Here is a 15,446-nt window from a genome sequence, read left to right as displayed (position 1 = left end):
AGACCATGACTCTGATATCCTTCTCCAACAGCAGCAGGAGTCAATCCAGTTTGGATGGTTGAATTTTCAAAGAAAATGCTCTCTCTTTTATATTTCAGATTGATTTTCTTACTGACGTTTCTCTGAACATTGTTATTGCTGTCCAGCCACCATAGTTCAGATGAAAGAAAATCGGAGGTGGTAAAACTATTGATCTAGTCATTGGAGTCACCTTCAGTTGTTACTGTTACTCAAACAATGAGCTGAATGAGCAGCAGTGAGCGGTGTGTGAGTGTGTGGTGTCTGGACTTTTTTGACCTGGTCTAAAGTCTAAAATGTATCCCTGCAGACCTACACAGTTTTTTGTGTAAAAAAAGTTATAGTTGATATGCTCCTAAAAAATGCTGGAACTGAACATCTGTCAAAAATAATGTCTATATAATAAAGATGCAAATATAACCATTATCATAGTATCAGATATCTGTAAAGGAGAATAAAAATGACTATTTCAAGTAGTGTTAGAGCATTTGTAATATTTATTATGTTATAATCATTGCGGTAAACATAGTAACTAATTTTAATGTGAAAATGTTTGCTGCCTGTCTTAGCTCAGAAAACAGTAGCAGGGTCAGAACTAAAACAATCACCAGCAGTAGTGTGATTCAAATGCTCTTTAATCGATATCTGTCTGTCACTGAAATAATTCAAAAACAAATGAGACTTGATTGATTTGTTGTAGCCTGGAGGTTAGATAAGGACTCCTGATGCATGTATCAAAGGTTTGTAGAAAACATCACATATCCTCCTTGAGTAGTAAAGCAAGTTTTCAAAGTAAGGAGCTCAGCAGGTGTGTACAGCAAGCAGCATCGCTAACCAGACTCATAAAGACTGAACCTGATTGAAAAACATAATGCGTGTAGATCTTAACAAATCAGCCCAAATGAAGCCAAACTATGTTCATGAAAACAACATATCAATGAAGGTCTGCAAAATCAATTGTGAATCCCGATGAAGTGCTTCATGAGGTCGACCAAATGCCCCACTTCCTGCTGTGAATATGCAGAATGCAAGGCAGCAACTTCCTGAATCGCCCTGGGGTTGCCAGGGTTTGCAGTGACTACTGGGAATTGTAGGAATAGTTAATAACCGTAGCAGAACAAGTCAGTTTGGGCTACAATTGAATTTTTGTCTTCCATGAATACATATATATGTACTTCAAGACTGCCAAAACATGCATGGTAATTACAGCTGCATTGATCCTCTCTTGTTGTTGGTTTAGCTACTATGGGGCAGAACACCACAACAAGCCAAACCAGGCACATTCAGGACCGATTTGCACAGATCATACTCACTTCCATTCATACTATTGTGAGACATGGGGGGTATTATTTCGGTGGTGATTGGAGGCACCAAGCTGTTTATCATTAAGGGCGGTCTCACTCCCAACTGAGGCCTGTACTATGAAGCAAGTTCAACATACCCTGGATATCTTTTCATTTTCTGGCTTGACTTAACCCAACACTGATGTCCTGGATAACCTGTACTATGAGGCTGGTTATCATCTAGTTCAGGTAACCATGAGTTTACCTATCTGGCTACAAGTGCATTCATATGAGGGCGTTTTTACCTTCATGTCTGATGAGGTCAGTCTGACTGACATGTTCATTTCTAATAATGCAAAATATTTAAGTGTGTGGATCATTGTTCTAATCAAAGACATCAGAGCTTCAGTTTTTATTTCAAGTTCTGGTTACAGAGTCTCCTTGTGTTTCTCTGAGCCGCAGTGATGAAGAAGAGAGTAAAAGCTTCATCACTGTCAGGAATCATGTCGGATTAAAGAATCTGTGATCAGTTCAAATGAAGCTATTAAGTGTGATAAACTCTCCTCTGTTTGTAAGAAGCTCTGTTTTAAACCCAGAGTGGACACATGAAAAGACTCCAACAGCAAAACTCTTAGACTGATTTATATAAATATCTAATGCTGCTGATCATTTATCACTTAATCATAAACTCTTTTGTTCCTGTCGGGATCCTGCGCGAATGATGACTCCAGATATCTGAAAGGTTTTTGTCATAGATCTGGACCCACAAAGCAGAACACACAATTCAGGACAAAAGTAATTTTTGTTTTATTGCAAATTTTGTAGAATGTGGGGAGTTGGACCAGTGGTGGCGACGAGGGGGGAGGGCCTGTAGGCAGGCTGGCAGATAAGAGCGGAGGTAAGGTAAACAGAGAGGAATCCACTGAGCAGGGCAGGCAAACAAAAACCCAAACAGGCAAGATGAGACTGGGCTGAGCTTGGCTGGCGACAGGGTTGCAGAGATTTGGACCTGAAGCAAAAGGAAAGGAAACAACAGGGTTACCAAAAATCCCCAAAAACACAGAGCGAAAAAGGTTCTAGGTCAGAGCTTGGCCGTAGTGTTGATACCACACAATGTGACAGAAGGATGGTGAGTTTAACCACTCCTTTTATACTGCAGCTGTCTGAACAGTTGATTACATGCATGACATGTCCTGCTTGACAAAATTAATACTGCTTGGGAGCAATGTTTACACCTTTCATTGTCAGATAATTTCTGTAATACTCCAGGGGTGAAGTACCTTTTATATCAGGAATTTCAGGTTGTATAAGGTGCTACGCTGAAACACACAGTGTACACTATGTGAATGTAAATTCTGTTCATTCGGTCAAAATCCTACAGTCCTACAGTCAATACTACAGTCCTACAGCTCCCTTATCTTTTGTGTTTGTGTCTTTATCATTGTTTTACACTGAGGCATCCGCGGACTGTTGCTGATTTGTTTAACATCCAGAAAAATACGAACACTTCAAATAGCAGTAACTCTGCAGACAACAGACAGAAGCGGAGCAGCAGGGTGTGTTCAGGTCCACAGCTCAGACTGAGTGCAGTTTTACAGAATAAGCGGTAGGCAGAGGAGAACAGGAGTCGTGTCTGAGTTTGTTCAGCAGGATGATGATGTATGGCTTCATTTTCTGCTGTTGTTTCAGATGAAATACTCATACGCTAAATTAATGATCAGCTCAGATCTGCAGGATTTTATTACAGAAAGATCCAATAAAGGGGGAAAAACTACTAAAATTAAAATATGTCTGCTGTTGTGTTTATTGCTTTACTATCCAGTCTGAGTACTAATCTCACTCCACAAAACTCACTGCAGTGTTTCCCACAGAATTAATTGTGGCAGCAGCTTTCTAAATCATTAAATAAAACTGGTGCTTCGCTGCAAATGGAGCAAACTTTGTGACAAATAAATAAGTGAACAGCACACACAGCTCCATTACTTCACGTTGTGTCAAACAATTAACAACCATAACTTTCTTGTTTCAGGCAGCTGAGGGCTGAACCTAGTCCCAGCACATGCATACAGCAGGTATGTGCGTGTGGGGGGGCACAACAATCAGCTACAACACAATTTTTGTATGATTAACATCAACATAATATAATTTATCATTATACCAACAAAATCTCTCATGCGACATTGCAAGAGCTATTAGAGGCCATGGGGTGGCCATGGGGGCCCTAAGTAGATACTTTGCTTTTGTGTCAAGGTGGCTCTGCTCACGTTTCACATATTATGGCCTCGTAGAGTTGACGTGGTTAATATGCTAACTGTCTGGTTCCTCTCTTCTGTGTGTCTCTGTCCACCTGATGAATATTTGTCCAATATTTGCTCTTCCTTTAGCTCAGTTTGTCGGCTTGTGTACAGTGGGTTTATCACTGAAAACAGCTGCCTGCTGCTGCTGCCCGCTGCTGCTGCTGGACGTGACTCTGATCACAGTGATGACACTGAGCCAAAACAGTGAAGTTGGGGCTGCAAGAGTGTTGGTTTACATTTCGCATCGCTCGTAGTCATTTAACCCACTGTTCATATAAAAACATTGATTGTTGCGGCATGTGTGTTTAACTTGAAGTGCTCTGAAGTAACTTTCTGACATAAAAAAGCTGATACACCACACAGCCCACAGAGTTTTGGAGTTCTCTAACTTCACCATTAAAAATGCTAAAATGTCAAGACTGTTGCCATCCATCTAGATAAAGGGCAAATGTGTCCCAGAAGGTCAAAGTGTTGCAACTTAAATAACAGATGACACCCAGCAATGTCAGAAAACTTTGACTAACCTTTTTCTAACTGGTGTTTTCTGTGGATGGGAGCATCTGTTGACAGTTAGGCTTTGTTGGGTGTCTAATGGTCCACAGTATGATGATGAGTTTAGGCAAAGGAAAAAGGCTTCCACACAGCTTGCACAGTAACAGTGGGGAGGTGCAGGAGCACAGCTTGGTGTGTCGGCCCTAAAGGAGAAAAGAATAAGAGGCTTTCAAGTCAAAAGCAAATGTGTTTAATGGCTGTCACAGTTCTGTGCAACAGGCACAATCAATAGAAAGCATTTTGCGATTATACACAGATGCGAGGGCAAAAAATATTTAAACAAGCAAATAAATTAATTCTGTCTCTGAAGATGGAGACAAACGGCTTTGACAGTATGCATAATAATAACAGTACACACAGATGGGACAATGGGACAGCACATAAAACAACCATCTTCCAAAGCCACCTCCAGGTTTATACTGCTTTTTTTGCTCAGGAGACATTTTCAACACAGTTCCAGCTGCTGTCTGAATACCTGCTGGAATCTGAGGAGGTTTCATTTCAGTAAGCAGCTTGTTCCACTCCACTGCCACTGCGTTGAGGAATAAGGGTTTTTCCCCCTTCTGTCTGTCATTCCTGCAAAATTGCAAAATAAAGTTAATAAAATGTGTGTTGGGGATCATTGTTGGCATAGTGCACAGATAAGACTTGGGGTCCCAGAACTCAAAACACATTACTGACTCTTTGGAGACATTAGTACGTACCTGTGCATAATGTCAATTGTTTATTTTGACATTTAAATGCGGAACTAATCCTGAATAAATTTGTGCCAGGAGCAAAAATCATAAAAGCTTTCGCTCCACCTCTGTCCACACGGTACGTTAGGGACAGAAGCTAAGATTAGGATTTCAAGATTACCTCTGTGGTACGTTTGCTAAAATAACATTTATCTAGAGAGGGTTCATAAATAAATATACCAGTGACTCAATCAGATAAAGTGGCCAGCCAGCTCAGGAACACAAGGCACAATGATAAGGAAGTGGTTTTAATTTGGTAACGAACTAGCTGTCTCTTCTCCTTCGCCTGATGATCAGACTGAACTGCAGTTTCATTTCACATCATTCATTCAGCCTCATGTCTGTCAATTCCTTGTTCCTTTATAACAGTAACAACCTGTTGTACATGAATTGAGGTTACAAAAGGTAAATAATTAGTTTTCTCTTTCTTACAGAGAAAGTATGATGACAAAATCAGTGCCACTCTCAGCTACATGCTAAATGTGAAGCTAGGAGGTGAGCTTAGGTTAGTGTAAAGACTAGAAGCAAAAGGTTTGTTAAATCAAAACCACAATGTCAAAACCTAAATGTGTGGAAGTTCCAGCACGTGACTCTCCTAAATTGTGTTTTTTGTTTGTTTTTTGTTTTAGTTTTCTTACAGAGTAGATGAACAAGATCTAATATGTTTTTCAGTGAGCTTTAGAGGTGCTGACCAGGCCAGCTGTTTCCCCCCTGCCTCCAGTTTTTATTTTATGCTAATATGTCATTCAGGCATGACAGTGACATTAATCTTCTCATCTAACACTTTGCAAGAAAGCAAATAAGGATATTTACCAAAATGTCAATCTATTCCTTTAAAGACAAATTAATTTATGAATGTATCTATGAGACAGAATCTACAGCCATATAAACCTTTTATCTAATAATAACCATAAGTGTTAGTTCCATGTGCAGTAATACTTGAAGAATTAATAGAAAGAGAAAATAAAAGAAGTGGGCCAAGCACAGAGCCTTGGGATACTCCATTAAATATGCTGGTACACAGTTTGATCTGAGACCATTAACTTTCTAACACTGAGTTCTGCCTGAGAAATAATTATTGAACCTTTGCTTTGCTTGGTTAGAAGTCTCCATTTTAAGCAATCAAAGGCTTTAGATACATCAATAAATAAAGCTGAGCAGCTCTGCTTTTCTAAAGCTACAATAATATCATTCACAACCTTCATTTCAGCTGTAAATCAGCTTTTTTGCCAAATGAGTAAATAAATAAAAACATAACTTGAGGTGTTTGTTATCAGTCTGGCTTGCCTCATCATCATGTTATACCCAACCTGCCCTACCTTACTTACACCATGCGTTTATCCAGACACATATATATATATATAACATATATATATTAACTTCTGCAGAGACAGAGAGTTGCTTATAGTTGAATATTTCCGTAAACTACATCTACAATATTGATGAAGAGGCTGTTCAAGAAACCCACGTACATGATGCTTGATGCAGGCAGTGTACTGTATTGTCCAGTATATCATATGTGAAAGCAGGAGTGCTGTGTCTAATGGGCCATACATAAAGCCTCGATATACAGACATGAAGGCAAACTAATGATGGAGGGGAAGCTGTCTGCTGCTAAGCTACATGTGAAGAATGTTAGCTAATATTCACTTTTAGCAACTAGTGGATATCAATCAAGCATGTTGCACATTGTTACAGTACTGTATATAATATAGCATAAAGCTCTTAGGGTACAACATGAGGTTGTGGTAATGAGCTGTGCAAAATATCAAAATTGCTGCTGAGGGCAAAAATGTCACATGAGCTCTGTGTTGACATAATTACATTTAGCTGCACTTTCTTAATGCACAAATAGATGCACCTTAGTGTTACTTTCTAAAATGACAGATGCAGTGAGATAAATGAAAAACAAACAGGGCATTAAAACATACTGAATGACAGGGTTATATTGATACAGATGGTAGACAAGCACATACACACATATTGCTTTGAAAATAATAGACAGTATGCCAATGATGTGCTGAAGTACACAAATTACAAGCTTTGAATGTGGTAGAGGGCATATGAAGACTACTCTGAAGAAAGGAGCAGAACGGAGGACAGATTTTCTGATCCAGCAAAATACCAATAAACTTTAAAGTTGTGGAACATTTTTTTTTTATCATTTTTTGTCTTTATGTTTTGTTGTACCCATCCTTGAATGTAGGGTGTGCCTTGAAGTCATGGCTGGATTAACCAAGTTGGAGTTTGGGCCCCTGATGACCCCTGTCACCCTCACTGCCAGATGTATTAAAATGCAGATGCACCATGGAAACACAATATACATTTTAAAAAATGGTCTAACATTTGGGAAATACATTCACTTTCATTGTACTGTCCACTTTGCTGCTGAAACACGTATCATATCTTATGTTATCATACCTCTCTTGCTGTCAATATCATGTCAGTTCATTAAATATCAAGTCACAGGAGGATGGGCACTGTAGGTTAGCTTAGCATGAAAATGCACCAATCCACAACTCTAGAGCTCAATGATCGATAAGTTATTTCTTTATGGTTATGTTATTGCAGTTTAATGGGGGGGTCATGTGACTGGGTGGAGTGACTTCATCTTTTGTCACTGTGAGGCTGCCAGGCAAAAGCTTTAGGATGTTATGGTGCTCAGCCAAGGAAAACAACCTTGTTACAAAACAAATGCTGACTCAAGTGACACATCTGAGGACATCTATTAGACTCTGAACCACAAAATCCTTTATGAAACTTTAAAAAGGAAAGTATTCCCTTAAAGAACCCCTCCGATGAAAGTCAAGTTTTTAACCTTAACATCCATATGTTTTGTTTTGGTTTTTTTTCAATTGTATAATACAAGACATTTCATGAGTGAAATAAGCAGTCAACACCTTGAATGTGTATTTCCACCTTGAAACTGCAGTGAACCAATGAGAGTCTTGTGAAAATAAATTCAGACAGCCAGGGATTCAAACATCATATAACCTAAGGAGCCAACCCTGTCAACTTTCAGGGATGGAGGGTGGGCAAAATAGACCCACTAACACTGTGTCAGCCACTGCCAGTTACAAGCTAACAAACAACATAAACAAATAACTATGTTTACTGTTGTAATACGTCTTCTTTTAACTTTTTATGTGGGAAAATCATGTTAATCAAAATATTAAAGTATTTTTACATAGTTTAAAACATGTCTGGGGAGAAACTTTAAGTAATGAAGGTATTACAAGTAGTTTTCAAGTAGTCCTTATACAAGACAGAACCTGAAGATTAACTAACAATGCAGTACCCTTGTCACATAAAGTATATCTTAGAATTTAGTGCTCAGTATTCACAATATAAAGGGCAATTAACCAAATTACCGTAAATCAAACTTTTGGAGCCTTTCACAGTCTGGGGCCTTTGAAAGGTTGCTCTTTTGTTCTTTTTGATGTGAATTTTGGTGACTTTATCTTATTTCCGTGAATAACTGGCTAAACACAGATAAGATGATGTCATATCCAGAGGCTTTTAGAACAGATTTTGGTGACTCACCTTTGGTGTGACTCAGCCTACACACAGAGAGAGAGAGAGAGGTCTGGGAGATGAGGTTTCTCTGATAATTAAATGGAGCAGTGCAATTTTGGTGTCAAAGGATTCAGACATTTGCACTTCTGTCGCCCACCAGCACATGATCATTTGAAAATCACATGGCACAAAAAGGTGCAGTTGCCATCTCTGTGGTTTTGTCAAACAGTGCGTGAACAGATCCCGTTTAAAGCTGTTTTACCTTTTATGTGCCATGTGACAGTGAAAAGTAATGTCGGTCCCTCTGCTGGTTAACTGCCTGTGTGGCTCAGCTGAACTAATCTTAATGCTCAGCTACGCAGATATTTGACTAGTCAAATTAAGATTTGTGCAGATTCAGTGACAAATCAATGTTGCATAGCCTCCAAGCTGATGACACTGCAATACTGTACTTCCTTCCATGCAACATGCTATATTGCAATAAGACAATCTAAATGGAATTCCTGTGGAGGAAGTGAAATCTGAATTTGTAAGTACTGCTCTCATGGACTAGTCTGCTGGTTACATAATTACGTTGTTTATGGCCAAACCTGGCAGCAGCACTGTGCCTATGTCATATAATAGTCATATTGGTTTGAACATAAAAATGCTTTAAATATGCATTAAATTGTGCTGCAACCCTCTGGGAAATCGCTGTCATCAAAGAGGAGGCCAGGCGTTTCCAGCAGAGTCATCAGCTTGCTAGAATCATCTGGCTTGCAAGGCTGCTGCTTGTAGACGTGTTTGTGCTGTGAATGATTGCTAACCAACATGGAAGCATCAAGATAAGCTACAACACAAGAAGAAGAGCAACTGAAGGTTGTGTCATCCTCTAGATTATATCAAGACCTGCTACCGGATATATCTGCTTCCTATATTTGGCAGTGGCTCCTTTAGGTCAAATGGTTTCTTTCTGATTGAGGAAATTTATCTTCATCTGCCCTTGACTGATTTTAAAAGGCAGCCTGAGCAGGATTTTTTAACTTGAAACAGCATGAACTACCTATAATGTGTCAAACACTCCAAACATATTTCTTCTTATTATCATTCTGGTGCCATTTTCTCATCATAAGTTACCCTTTATAGTGGCTTTAAATTCTATAACTAACATTTGTATTAATAGTTCATACATCATTTACAAATACTTTGACTTGCCAGGTTAAATAAAATCTCTTACTGGTGAGACATTAAAAATCATGTCATTAATAAGGTGTCGAGAGATTTCTAATTAGCCTGATGATATAAATATTAATATGTCATTTAAAAAGATAATAAACTACCACTTTTCCGGTTAAACAAGTTAATACAGTCATAAATACTGTATAAGGTACTGGATCATTTTCAAATCATAAGCCATCAGTAAAAGTTAGTCATCTGCATACAGTTATAAATGTTAACATGTTGATAAATCAAATACTGAAAGTCAGTGTGGTTAACTCAGGTCTACATAGTTATTACACAAAGATCCAATGAAGGCAGAAAACCTATTAAAATTAAATTATGTCTGGTGATGTATCTACTGCCGTCACACTCTATAAAATTCACTACCCTCTTGCCATTTTTCTTCATTCTATATGATTGTATATTATCTAAGCTTAAAAAAACTGAGGTCCATCCTGATGTTTCCACGCTTAACCATTAGCCACTTTCTGGTTACACCACTGCCTGTAAGACCTGCAACTACGCTGCCACTCTGTGAGGACATGACTCTGTAAAATTGTACCTTTAAGGACTAACTTAACATTAAACTGACCTTTTTGAGTCAGCACATATATTGGAAATGTAGAAATCATCTGTCAGCAGTGTGGAGAGTACGGAGTTGCACTACAAAGAAACGGAAAGGAATGAGCATGCAAATGAAAGGAGTAGCAGAGGTGCTATGACTACCACTACTGCTACTGCTAGTGCTTCTAATCCTACTACTCTACTCTACTCCTAGTTGGGACACTGTGTAAAATGTAAATAAAAACAGAATTTGATGATTTGCAAATCATGTAAACCCATATTTAATTGAAAATAGAACAAAGACAACATATCAAATGTTAACTTGCTGAAATTGTTGCAACGCATTTCAAAAAAGTTAGGACAGGGGCAACAAAAGACTGGAAAAGTTGTGTAATGCTAAAAAAAAGTGCAGTGAAGATGGGGAGAGGTTCACCACTCTGTGAAAGACTGTGTGGGCAAATAGTCCAACAATTTAAGAATTTAAAAAAAACTGAAAGAATTAAGGAATTTCAGCGTCTACAGTTCATAATATCATTAAAAGATCATTAAAAGAATCCAGAGAAATCTCTGTGTGCAAGGGACAAGGCAGAAGGTCGCGATCTTCGGGTCCTAAACTGCACTAAAACCAAACATGATTCTATTGTGAAAATCACTGCATGGGCTCAGGAACACTTCTGAAAACCACCTTCTGTGAACACAGTTTGTTGCTTCATCCACGAATGCAGGTTGAAACTCTACCATCCTAAAAAGAAACCATATCAAAACATGATCCAAAAACATTGCTGACTTCTCTGGGCCCGAGCTCATTTAAGATGGTCTGAGGCGAAATGGAAAACTGTCCTGCATTCCTTTTCCTCTTTTTTGGAAATGAGGTTGTAGTAGAAGCACTAGTTGTAGCACTAATAGCAGCAGTAGTAGTAGTAGTAATCAGACAGAATGTGAGTAAGAAGTGGTGCATACAAAATCAATGAAAGATCACCACTGGGCATAATATTTTCACCTGGGAGGGTGCTTGCCAAGCCTATGACCGGGGACACACTGAGAGCATAGTGTGCGTGTGGCTGTGGAACGTCTTGGTTTCTATTTTGGTGCCCATGTTTACGGGTCAGAGCGGACACACTGCCTTGCGGCTCATGTTGCATTAATAAGAAATTTGTTGTCTCGCCTATTGCTCATTCATAATCCATACAGTTCCCAGCATAAATAGACAGCGAAAAGGCCTGAATCTGAATATGACACAAACATGAAATCCAACATTCAAGTATCCTGCTGATAGCCATTATCCAAGACAACCTCAATGTAGACAGAGCTGTCAGTCGCAGTGATGCAGCAGATACACCACAGCAACACAAGGCAGTCTGTTTCCAGCATAAGATGTGTCTGTGCCCACTAATATATTTTGACTTGGGTGAAAAATTCATAGAAATTCATGGCTCTATGAATCTGCTTCATAAACATACAGAGGCTGGAGGAAAAATACGAAGATGAAGTCGTTAAGAACTTCAGGTCATTCTGTCATTTAATATATAATTATTTGCTGTCACATTGGCCACTGATTAACCCTAGAACACTAACGTCGGTTGATTTTCACCCACACTATTCTTGTCATGTGATTTTCATTGTGTTGCTGCTGTCTGAGTTGCATGGGTCATTGGGTAGCTTCAGGCTGCTCATTGATGTCATTAATGGTATGTTTGTTTCCCTCCTCCCATCTATGGTTTTTTCAAGAGGCATGCGTTCAGGAGATTTTCACCCGACGTTCGTGATGGTGTTACTAATTTTAGTAATGTTAGCGTTCTAGGGTTAAAGCTTGACAAGTTGTATGAGGCTGAAGCCGCACAAAGGGTAACACTGGTCTGGACCATCCCTGAAGGTAAAGAATCACAGTGTCACTGCTTTCCATGTTGGTCAGTTAAAGCTGGACAACTGAACTGGGATGTTACCACCGAGAAGCCAAATATCAGCTATAGTCAACTTCAAACCAAGGTCAAATTCTACATACTGCACAGGGTGCTGTACTCATTATGATGTTTTTTGGTAAATGATGATTTATCTCATCATACCAATGCCCGATTCATATATGATATCCACTTCAATGGATATGGGAATGGGTGTGTGTGCTGCAATGCATTCAACCAGCACCACTACTGCCACTGCCAATCTGTGAGGACACAAGTCTTAAATGGCATCATTAAGAGCTCCAAATCAGCTCATCACTCATGCTCATTCAGGTACTCACTTGCTAATATGAAATTTAAGAAGACTGATGCAGGTGTTGGTAAGAGCTATGTTCTGGAAACTATAGCCAGGAGGTATTTTTGTAAGCTACAGTTCCAAACCTGTTGCACTGTGTTCCTTCAAGCTTCAGTGCATCTGTGTGTGCTTGTGGCAGTTCTTCACGTTCCTCATAAGGGGTCATCTGAAGCGGCTTTTCATCTCAAGTGGTTTTTTTCTCCATTACAAAACTGCCGGAGAACCAAACATTGGCTGTTTGCAACTTCAGCGTAACAACCCAGGTATAGCATCAGCTCACTGGCAACAGATGATAGCTTGATGAAGGCCCTGGGGATACATTTTCCGTGGGCACCCAACTCATTTCTCATTTATAAATTCACCATACAGGTCTAGGCAAGGGCATCCGAAACATGATTAAATTCAAGAGCACCAGTACAGGCCTCCCCCACACAACAGAATCTGTTTTTAATAAGGCTTGTTATGGTGTCCCCAGGGACAATTTCAACAGCACAGCCTCTCCATATGGATGTTGTTTTGAAAGGATGCATCTACTTTCACGACATCGGACTCCAGGCTGAGGGTGACAGATGCCTCACAGTGAACCATCTTTTTGACACTTCAGTTTGATTCTCAGCTTGTTTACTACTGTTCCTCCCAAGCACCATCACCCAAAAAAGCAGGCAGTGGAAACCAGCCACAGGACAACCTTCAAAGCTTGCTCATCATATGACAATACTAGACCCTGTTTCCCCAATAACACTCAATTTCACAGGTTTAAGAGCGTTTTCTCTGAAGGCTCCATGTGTTTCCACAAAACAGCACTTAACAGCAAGCTAATGCACACTTCTAATGTTGGCTGATGATTATACTTCCCATTAGCCATGCCTGAAAGCTAAGTTGAATATTAAATTGTGTACATAGTATATATTAAACAAATGATACAAAAGAGGCATTTCATATGCTTTGAATCGAGAAGCGCAGCATGTTATAACAAGATTTTAGTCTACAGTGTGCTAGCAGCTCTAAGAACTGGGCACAGCAGCACAGTGGTGCTTTGAGCATGCTAACACGCTTTCAGTGACAATTCTAATATGCTGATGTGTAGCAGTTATGTGTATATAACCATAAAAACTAAGAGCTGAACAAATTCAAATTTTGACTCAATGACAGCACTAAAATAAAAGTTCATACACTGGGCACCATGAACGTCTCTACAAAATCATTCATCGTTCATGGAAAATCTTTCATTCATCAACAGCCACAGATTCCAACTTTCAGCGCTATAGCTTTTCTAGTCTTGTCAACCACTCAAATGCCACATTCACCCATTCCCACACATTCATATAGAATTTTTTTTCCACACATTCATAGCACTTTTTCTACCATACACACACACACTCACACACCAATGATACAACAGGGACAATGGAGGGTCCAGTATCTTGCCCGAGAGCACGTCGACATGAGCACTGGAGGAGGTGCGAATCGAATCGAACCACTGACCTTCCAATTAGTGGATGACCTGCTCTACCTCCTGAGCGACAGCAGCCCACCAGGAAAGGTGGGGGGTATTCCCACTGAGCCTCAGGAAGTTCTTTAACGTGAAATACACAGTAAATGCGAGTGATGTTGGGTTTCATTGACGTTGATTTAACAATGATCCAAGAAAAGCAAAATGGAAATGACTAGAAACCATCAACATGTCCCAAAGCCATAATACACATTAATTCTCCACACTGTATACTACATATTTATTGTATTAATATACTGTTGGTATTGTTACCACATTCAGACTGCGAAAGCATTAGAGGTATATAACGTTCACTGTTTTACTTCACCAGCAAGACCACGTAACGCACACAAGCTGTCCGTCCAGCAGCACCTGGCACACACTGCTTTCTGACTTCCTGCAGGCAGACCAGAAAAAGGGTCACAGAGAACGGATGCGATGAATGTGTAAAGAAAACAAAAGAACAAATTATTAAGTCTTACAACAAAGTGCTGAGACAGTTATAACAACAAAATACCTTTTGTAGATGCCACTGTATTTATGTAGTATCAAAATACTTTACCATTATATACTAGCAGGAAATAATACAATATGTTCGACATTGGACGTCAATCAAACTGTATGCTGCTGTCGGCCAGTCTACCACTTTGGTCCAGACTGAAATATCTCATCTATTTGATGGATTCCAATGACATTTTTCTCAGACTTTCATGATCCACAGAAGATGAACCCTACTGACTTGGTGACCCCCTGACTTGACAGATGTGTCATTTGAATCAGGTCTCACCACTTTCCTGTCTGACAGCAAGACAAATGAAATGCAATAAAAAGAGTTCCGAGCTCATTTAAAAACTTAATTAGGAAAATCAAACTACAGTAAATTTTGTCTTTGGGTGAGGAAGGTATAAATAACATATGGCCATAGGCTCACTCTATGAGACTATAATGGGAATGATTGATGAGTGTGTATCGGAGAGCTTTAATAAGACTGCATGGACTAACTGGATTAGCAGACTGCAAGGTGAGATTGAAACAGGAGATATATGACTCTTTTTCTTATAAGTGCTGGTTTTATTTTGTCTGGTTAATCGATTGATCAAATCTCAAGCTTGGATATATAGGAACTGGAAGATTTATTCAACTTCCAAACACAAGTATCCATCACCAGCAGCTTCTCTGCTAGCACACCCTTCAGCTTGACCCTAATAAACTAGGTAGTCAGGTAAAATCAATAACAGGCTCTCCTGGGAGTTGACTGCTGCACCACATGTACATGCATCTTATCCATCAACATCAGCAGCTGAACATGGACATAACAAGAAACCGAGACACAAGATTACCATCAGAGGGCAAATACTAGCTGTGCGAACACAAGAAGCAAATCTGTGAGCTTTGACAAACAGGTCCTCATGCCTGAGCAACGAAATGGGTTTTTTGATTTACAAAACGACTTATGACCAGAGTGTGAATTATACAATAACAACTGGGGGCTCAACTTTTTCTCCAGGGCGAAAGGGAAACCAGTACAGAGCAG

The 15,446-nt window shown here is 39.4% G+C and overlaps 1 long non-coding RNA gene across 1 annotated transcript; it reads right to left on the bottom strand.

Annotated features, from left to right (window-relative positions):
* Nucleotides 1-2,007: 2,007 nt before the first annotated feature.
* LOC139633560 (uncharacterized) lies at nucleotides 2,008-5,215 on the bottom strand. Its single transcript, XR_011693781.1, has 4 exons — nucleotides 4,855-5,215; nucleotides 4,626-4,726; nucleotides 4,123-4,293; nucleotides 2,008-2,282 (listed from the first exon to the last, which is right to left on the bottom strand). It is a non-coding gene; the product is annotated as an uncharacterized lncRNA (long non-coding RNA).
* Between the last annotated feature and the right edge of the window lie 10,231 nt (nucleotides 5,216-15,446).

The sequence above is a fragment of the Trachinotus anak genome, unplaced genomic scaffold (genome assembly GCF_046630095.1).
Source record: "Trachinotus anak isolate AG129_WGS33_773 ecotype Australia unplaced genomic scaffold, CSIRO_AGI_Tana_v1 ptg000016l, whole genome shotgun sequence".
Classification (NCBI taxonomy): Eukaryota; Metazoa; Chordata; class Actinopteri; order Carangiformes; family Carangidae; genus Trachinotus; species Trachinotus anak.
This window is presented reverse-complemented; position numbering and strand designations above follow the sequence as displayed.